Here is a 9,196-nt window from a genome sequence, read left to right on the forward strand (position 1 = left end):
TGCTTCACAGAGTTCAAGTAACAGACACATCAACATCAACTGTTCAGAGGAGACTGTGAATCAGGCCTTCATGGTTGAATTATTGCAAAGAAACCACTACTAAAGGACATCAATAAGAAGAAAAGACTTGTTTGGGCCAAGAAACAAGAGCAATGGACATGAGACCAGTGGAAATCGTTATCATTATGGGGTATTGTGTGTATTGTGTGTAGATTGATGAGGAAAATGTTTTGTAATACATTTTAGGATAAGGCTATAATGTACATTTTTGGGGGAAAAAGTCAAGGGGTCTGAATACTTTCCGATTATAGAGTGAGCAGGACTATGAAAGACTGTACGGTTGTGGCAGAGACTGATTCACCGACATGGTTACGAAAGACAAGGCTAGTGGTTGAGGGAACCGTGTGTGTGTAATGCACACTTCCCACCCCTCTCAACACAGCAGTGCAGGAAAACTGAGTCGACAGCTACATAGCAGGCAATATGCCTTCAGCCCTGGTGAGGTGCTGGCTCCTTTCTTCTCAGGCTTCGAATGCATCTGGTTAGCAAAGGCTGACAGATGGCTGGCCAGGACTGAGAGGAGATGGGAATGAGGAATTCTGGTATTCCTCCACAACACACGGGAACACTGGTGCTCCTGATTCGCCCGAGATTCCCTGTCCCCGGGAATGGAGATCAAAACCGGCACACACGTCCGTTATCTAAATGTTAACTCCAGTGCCCTCCGTGTTGTCACAGCCAAGCAAGGTAAGCTAACACCGGCTAGGAGGCTTTTCTTTGGGTTCCTGCCATGACAGCGCTCAGCAGAAAGAGGGGACACGGACGCCTCCCATTCCCAACACAAAGTCACATTGTAATAGAATTGAACCACATCTTAAATATTTCCTTTAAATTCTTCAGTTTTCTTCAGGACTTTGCTGGACATCTCTAGGAGGATGATCTTAGTGGCTGTTGATGTATGGCTGCATCATGTCGAGTGTCTGGCATAGGGCCAGCAGAGACATGAGGCATGCGACACCTCAGCACTCCTCAGGAGCCCAAACAACTGAACCAGGATAGGACAGGACAGAGAGACAGGACAGGATGGGACAGGACAGAGAGACAGGACAGGATGGGACAGGACAGAGAGACAGGACAGGATGGGACAGGACAGAGAGACAGGACAGGATGGGACAGGACAGAGAGACAGGACAGGATGGGACAGGACAGAGAGACAGGACAGGATGGGACAGGACAGAGAGACAGGACAGGACAGAGAGACAAGACAGGATGGGAGAGGACAGAGAGACAAGACAGGATGGGACAGGACAGAGAGACAGGACAGGATGGGACAGGACAGAGAGACAGGACAGGATGGGACAGGACAGAGAGACAGGACAGGATGGGACAGGACAGAACGGTTCAGGTTAGGGCAGGAAAAGACAGGAGTGAGAAGAGGGATGTGGGAACGGACACACTTTGAAACGGAGACATTCGTGCACCAGGCAGTATTTATGTTTTGACGATTGCTAGAGCGAATATATTTAGCCTGTTAGACTTATCACACAAAGATGAGATTTCAAAGTGGTGGAGGTACCTGTTTGAAGAAGCACTGCATTCCATTCCACAAAGGTGGGCGATGACGGAGGGGCGAGGGCCGGGCGTAAATGTAGCACCGCTGAACCTGGCGTAGGAACAGGGATGGTTTGGGAGGGGACGGGTCCAGATACCTGAGAGGAGGACTTCACATTAACACTGCATGTCAGTGTGTACATAGGTCACAATCCATGAACGAACACACACATATACACAAGCATGCACACAAGCACACAAACGGTGCATATATTATGATATATACAGTACCAGTCAAAAGTTTGGACACATCTACTCATTCCAGGATTTTCTTAATTTTTACTATTTCCTACATTGTATAATAATAGTGAAGTCATCACAACTATGAAATGACACATACGGAATCATGTAGTAACCAAAAAAAGTGTTAAACAAATCAAAATAGATTTTAGATTTTAGATTCTTCAAAGTAGCCACCCCTTGTCTTGATGATAGCTTTGCACACTCTGTTCAGTCTCTCAACCAGCTTCTCCTGGAATGTTTTTATTTTTTATTTTACCTTTATTTAACTAGGCAAGTCAGTTAAGAACAAATTCTTATTTTCAATGACAGCCTAGGAACACTGCCTTATTCAGGGGCAGAACAACAGATTTTTACCTTGTCAGCTCGGGGATTCGATCTGCAACCTTTCGGTTACTAGTCCAACACTCTAACCACTAACCACTGCCGCCCAACTGCTTTTCCAACCGTCTTGGAGTTCCCACATATGCTGAGCACTTGTTGGCTGCTTTTTCTTCAGTCTGCAGTCCAACTCACCCCAAACCATGTCAATTGGGTTGAGATCAGGTGATTGTGGAGAACAGGTCATCTGATGCAGCACTTCATCACTCTCCTTCTTGGTCAAATAGCCCTTACACAGCCTGGAGGTGTGTTGGGTCTTGGTCCTGTTGAAAAACAAATGATAGTCCCACTAAGTGCAAACCAGATGCAATGGTGTATCGCTGCAGAATGCTGTGGTAGCCATGCTGGTGAAGTGTGCCTTGGATTCTAAATAAATCATAGACAGTGTCACCAGCAAAGCACCCCCACATCTCCTCCTCCATGCTTCACGGTGGGAACCACACATGTGAAGATCATCCGTACACCTACTCTGTGTCTCACAAAGACACTGCGGTTACAACCAAAAATCTCAAATTTGTACTCATCTGACCAAAGGACAGATTTCTACTGGTCTAATGTCCATTGCAGAATTTCCACAAATTAACTTTTAACAAGGCACACCTGTTAATTGAAATGCATTCCAGGTGACTACCTCATGAAGCTGGTTGGTAGAATGCCAAGGGTGGAGTGTGCAAAGCTGTCATCAAGGCAAAGGGTGGCTACTTTGAAGAATCTCAAATATAATATATATTTTGATTTGTTTAACACTTTTTTGGTTACTACAGTATATGATTCCATATGTGTTATTTCATAGTTTTGTTGTCTTCACAACTGTTCTACAATGTAGAAAATAGTAAAAATAAAGAAAAACCCTGGAATGAGTAGGTGTGTCCAAGCATCATGCTGTGGGGATGTTTTTCAGTGGCAGGGACTGGGAAACTAGTCAGGATTGAAGGAAAGATGAACGGAGCAAAGTACAGATAGATCCTTGATGAAAACCTGCTCCAGAGCGCTATGGATCTCAGACTGTGGCGAAGGTTCACTGAATGTCCTTGAGTGGCCCAGCCAAAGACCGGACTTGAACTCGATCGAACAGCTCTGGAGAGACCTGAAAATAGCTGTGCAGCGACACTCCCCATCCAACCCGACAGGGCTTTAGAGGATCTGCAGAGACAGATCTGCAGCGATGCTCCCCATACAACCCGACAGGGCTTTAGAGGATCTGCAGAGACGCTCCCCATCCAACCTGACAGGGCTTTAGAGGATCTGCAGAGACAGATCTGCAGCGATGCTCCCCATACAACCCGACAGGGCTTTAGAGGATCTGCAGAGACAGTTCTGCAGAGACAGATCTGCAGAGACGCTCCCCATCCAACCTGACAGGGCTTTAGAGGATCTGCAGAGACGCTCCCCAACCAACCCGACAGGGCTTTAGAGGATCTGCAGAGACACTCCCCATCCAACCCGACAGGGCTTTAGAGGATCTGCAGAGACAGATCTGCAGAGACGCTCCCCATCCAACCCGACAGGGCTTTAGAGGATCTGCAGAGACAGATCTGCAGAGACGCTCCCCATCCAACCCGACAGGGCTTTAGAGGATCTGCAGAGACAGATCTGCAGAGACAGATCTGCAGAGACGCTCCCCATCCAACCCGACAGGGCTTTAGAGGATCTGCAGAGACGCTCCCCATCCAACCCGACAGGGCTTTAGAGGATCTGCAGAGACGCTCCCCATCCAACCCAACAGGGCTTTAGAGGATCTGCAGAGACAGATCTGCAGCGACAGATCTGCAGAGACGCTCCCCATCCAACCCGACAGGGCTTTAGAGGATCTGCAGAGACGCTCCCCATCCAACCCGACAGGGCTTTAGAGGATCTGCAGAGACGCTCCCCATCCAACCCGACAGGGCTTTAGAGGATCTGCAGAGACGCTCCCCAACCAACCCGACAGGGCTTTAGAGGATCTGCAGAGACAGATCTGCAGAGACGCTCCCCATCAGGGCAACTGCAGAGACGCTCCCCATCCAACCCGACAGGGCTTTAGAGGATCTGCAGAGACGCTCCCCATCCAAACCGACAGGGCTTTATCTGCAGAGACAGATCTGCCCCTCCCCACCAACCCGATAGGGCTTTCCCCATCCAACCCGAGGATCTGCAGAGACGCTCCCCATCCAACCCGACAGGGCTTTAGAGGATCTGCAGAGACGCTCCCCATCCAACCCGACAGGGCTTTAGAGGATCTGCAGAGATCTGCTCCCCATCCAACCCGACAGGGCTTTAGAGGATCTGCAGAGACAGAGACGCTCCCCATCCAACCCAACAGAGCTTTAGAGGATCTGCAGAGACAGGGCTGAGGATCTGCAGAGACGCTCCCCATCCAACCCAACAGAGCTTTAGGGATCTGCAGAGGATCTGCAGAGACGCTCCCCATCCAACCCGACAGGGCTTTAGAGGATCTGCAGAGACGCTCCCCATCCAACCCGACAGAGATCTGCAGAGACGCTCCCCATCCAACCCGACAGGGATCTGCAGATCTGCAGAGACAGATCTGCAGAGATGCTCCCCATCCAACCCGACAGGGCTTTAGAGGATCTGCAGAGACGCTCCCCAACCAACCCGACAGGGCTTTAGAGGATCTGCAGAGACGCTCCCCATCCAACCCAACAGAGCTTTAGAGGATCTGCAGAGACAGATCTGCAGAGACGCTCCCCATCCAACCCGACAGAGCTTTAGAGGATCTGCAGAGACGCTCCCCATCCAACCCGACAGGGCTTTAGAGGATCTGCAGAGACGCTCCCCATCCAACCCGACAGGGCTTTAGAGGATCTGCAGAGACGCTCCCCATCCAACCCGACAGAGCTTTAGAGGATCTGCAGAGACGCTCCCCATCCAGCCCGACAGAGCTTTAGAGGATCTGCAGAGACGCTCCCCAACCAACCCGACAGGGCTTTAGAGGATCTGCAGAGACGCTCCCCATCCAACCCAACAGAGCTTTAGAGGATCTGCAGAGACAGATCTGCAGAGACGCTCCCCATCCAACCCGACAGGGCTTTAGAGGATCTGCAGAGATGCTCCCCAACCAACCCGACAGGGCTTTAGAGGATCTGCAGAGACAGATCTGCAGAGACGCTCCCCATCCAGACCGACAGGGCTTTAGAGGATCTGCAGAGACGCTCCCCATCCAACCCGACAGAGCTTTAGAGGATCTGCAGAGACTCTCCAAATACAGGTGTACCAAGCTTGTGGTGTAATACCCAAGAAGACTCGAGGTTGTCATCGCTGCCAAAGGTGCTTCAACAAAGTACTGAGTAAAGGGTCAGTATACTTATGTAACTGTAAGAGTTCTGTTTTTATTTATATAAATTTGCTAAAAATGACACATAAAATGTTTTTTCTTTGTCATTATTGGGTATTGTGTGTAGTAGGATGAGACTGTAACTTAACAAAATGTGGAAAAAGTCAAGGGGTCTGAATACTTTCCGAATGCACTGTATATTATATTATTATATATCTATACATTATATTATTATACATTTATTGTAATGACATTTTTGATAATTTTGGTGTCTTTTGGTGCACAAGACATTTTTTCTTGAGGTGAGTCGAAGTTTGGTATCAAGTCTACGCCCCTTCGTCTGTGATTGGTCAACAGTATTACTCCTAGGAGGGGCAACTATGGACGGGATTCTTCAATGAAGTGCTTGTTTTCATTCAACAAGAGGCAACTAGTTTTCATGCACATTTTTCCACTTGAGAAATACTGCACCAAACATCTTAGATAGATCTAAGATTAATCGAATAAGACATAAAAACATTAAAATGAATGACAGATTTCTTGATTTATCTTAGATCAGGGTCTCTAACCCTGTTCCTGGAGAGCTACCCTCCTGTAGGTTTTCACTCCAAGCCTCCAACTCCTGTTGTAACTAACCTGAATAAGTTTATCAACCAACTAAGTAACTGAATCAGATGTGCAAGATTTGGGTTGGGGTGAAAACCTACAGGATGGTAGCTCTCCAGAAACAGGGTTGGAAAGCCCTGTCTTAGACTAATTAGGACTATTGTGTGGAAGTGTATACTGGCTATGTTGTTGCTTTTGGTTCTCAAGATGGACTAACAGTAATATTTTCAAGCGAAGGTATGCGAGCACAGATGTTCACTTCCCTATGCCGAGTTCTGCTAGGAGCAAACTGAACTTACAGTGCCTTCAGAAAGTATTCACACCCCTTGTCTTTTTTCACATTTTGTTTTGTTACAAGATGGGATTAAAATTTGTTTAATTTATTGTCAATGATCTACACAAAATAATCCTTCATGTCAAAGTGGAAGAAAAATTTGAACATTTGTAAAATATTTTTGAAATATAAATAACTAATATATCTTGATTCCATAAATATCCAACTACCTGAGTCAATGCATATTAGAATAATGCTTGGCAGTGATTACAGAGGTAAGTCTCTAAGAGCTTTGCACACCTGGATTGTACAATATTTACACATTATTTTTTTAATTCTTCAAGCTCTGTCAAGTTGGTTGTTGATCATTGCTAGACAGCAATTTTCAGGTCTTTCCATATATTTTCAAGTAGATTTAAGTCAAAACTGTAAAAAGGCCACTCAATGTTTCCTTGGTAAACAACTCCAGTGTATATTTGGCCTTGTGTTTTAGGTTATTGTCCTGCTGAAAGGTGAATTTTTCTCTGAGTCTCTGTTGGGAAGCAGATTAAACCAGGGTTTCCTCTAGGACTTTACCTGTGCTTAGCTATATTCTGTTTATTTCTATCCCAAAAAACTCCCTAGTCCTTGCCGATGACAAGCATACCCATAACACGATGCAGCCACCACCGTGCTTGAAAATATAAAGAGTGGTAGTCACCCATCTACCAATAGGTACACTTCTTTGCGAGGCATTGGAAAACCTCCCTGATCTTTGTGGTTGAATCTATGTTTGAAATTCACTGTGTGGTACAGAGATGAGGTAGTCATTCAAAAATCATGTTAAACACTATTAATGCATCCAGAGTGAGTCCATGCAACTTATTATGGGACTTGTTAAGCACATTTGTACTCCTGAACTTATTTAGGATTGCCATAAAAAAAAGTAATAAAAAATGAAAAGCTGAAATATCTTGAGTCAGTAAGTATTCATACTTATTGACTCACGACATTTCAGCTTTTAATTTTTATTCATTTGTAAAAATGTCTTTGACATTATTGGGTATTGTGTGTAGGCCAGTAACACAAAATATATTACAATTCAGTCAGTAAAACAACAAAATGTGGAAAAAGGTCAAGGGGTGTGAATATGGCTGCCTTAACACACAAACGTACTGTACGCACGCACACGCGCACACACATCCACCCTGTTTATCTTCCTGTAATCTGTTGGAGCAGATTTAATTCCAGTGGATGTGCCCCCTACCATCCATCATCCTGTGCTCTGGGCTGCAGCAGACCTGGCTGGGTATACACAGCGCTGAGTTCATGAAGATGGCCAATATCCAAATTAAACAGCTCTCTGCATTATAAATGCAACATGTTTAATGGCACTGCAAGATCAAAGGTTATGCTGCACCGCAATGATCTAAGTGTTTAACAAGTGCACAATTAAATAGGACTAATCTCAAACATCTACAGTAGAATAGTGGAATGTAACAGGGTTCTGATTTACTATACCGATTTGGCTTAAATACTGTATTTTCATCTTTTTCTGTGTGAATGTTTAAAACATTTTTTTTAACACATCTTGACCCAAACACATTGTATTGAAGGGTCTTACTCTAGCCCTCAGAGACTCTGTCAGACCTGTAGGCCTAGTCCCAAGAACTTGCGTGCGGCCGATTCCGCCAAAACTCTGCTTCATTCCATTCCCGCGCATTAACCGACAAGTCGCCCAAGGGCTGCGTGACCAGCGACACAAGCCATTTCCTCCCGTGAATGACACCAAAATAAAATCTTTATTGAGCGTCTATCTGTGAGCTCCAAACTCTGGGACAGAAAGATGCCTCTCATGGAGTCCCTTTCATGTGAGGAATGTGCTCGGCTGGGCAGATTAGATTTTCTGGAATTCACAATGTCAATGACACTATTGGCAGCTGTGCTCTGTTAAACAGGAGGGCATGGTTGTGTGTGTGTGTGGCTTTGTACAGCCGCTGCATGCCTACTTAGTGCATTTCCCCGGAGCCCATCCATGACTCATTAATCAAATATTCATACATCCCTGTAAATACATGGTGCACACAGCAGTCCCTTACAGCACACAGCAGCCAGCCCCGTGCCCCCCAGCACAACACTCTTTCATGTTCACCTGGGGCCTGACAAAAATCTGCAAATCCTTCCCCTCATAACGTTCCCCCTCCCATGTCATTCCTCTCCACAGCCACAGCACCAAAACATTGCTGCATATTTGATGACTCGATGTCCATCTCTCCATTCACACAGCCAGCCGGTTTGGCCCTAAAAACAGCCTGTTATGTACTGTTCAGACACTTCCTCTAAAATGATGCTATTATGTTCTCTGCCAGCTCTCTGGTTCCTCTCTCTCAGTGAACAGACATGCGAACAGATCCCTGATTCTTCCTCTCGGTCTCTCTTTCCATCCTCACCCCTACTGTGGCATCCTCTCAGAAGGGCAACTTTCCCCCCAAAACTGGGACCTCTGACCCCCTAACCCAAGGCCAAGCTCCTCACAATACAATCATTTGTATTGTACGTGAAAACATGTACAGCATAGCTCAAACAATGGGGGCACAAGAAATATTACCCATGGCAACAGTGCGTCGTTGCACGAGGATATTTTCTTTTCCTCCACGGGCGGACACAATCCCAGCCTGTGTCAGAGGGTCACATTTTTCCCGCCGGCTGGTTAATGGGCTGTAGAGATGGTTAGCACATACGATTAGTTTTAATCTAGTACATTTGACTGGGTAATAAACAGGATTTCAACAAAACAAGTGTTGTATTATGCATGGCAAGATGAGACAAAA

The sequence above is a fragment of the Oncorhynchus keta genome, chromosome 1 (genome assembly GCF_023373465.1).
Source record: "Oncorhynchus keta strain PuntledgeMale-10-30-2019 chromosome 1, Oket_V2, whole genome shotgun sequence".
Taxonomy (NCBI): domain Eukaryota; kingdom Metazoa; phylum Chordata; class Actinopteri; order Salmoniformes; family Salmonidae; genus Oncorhynchus; species Oncorhynchus keta.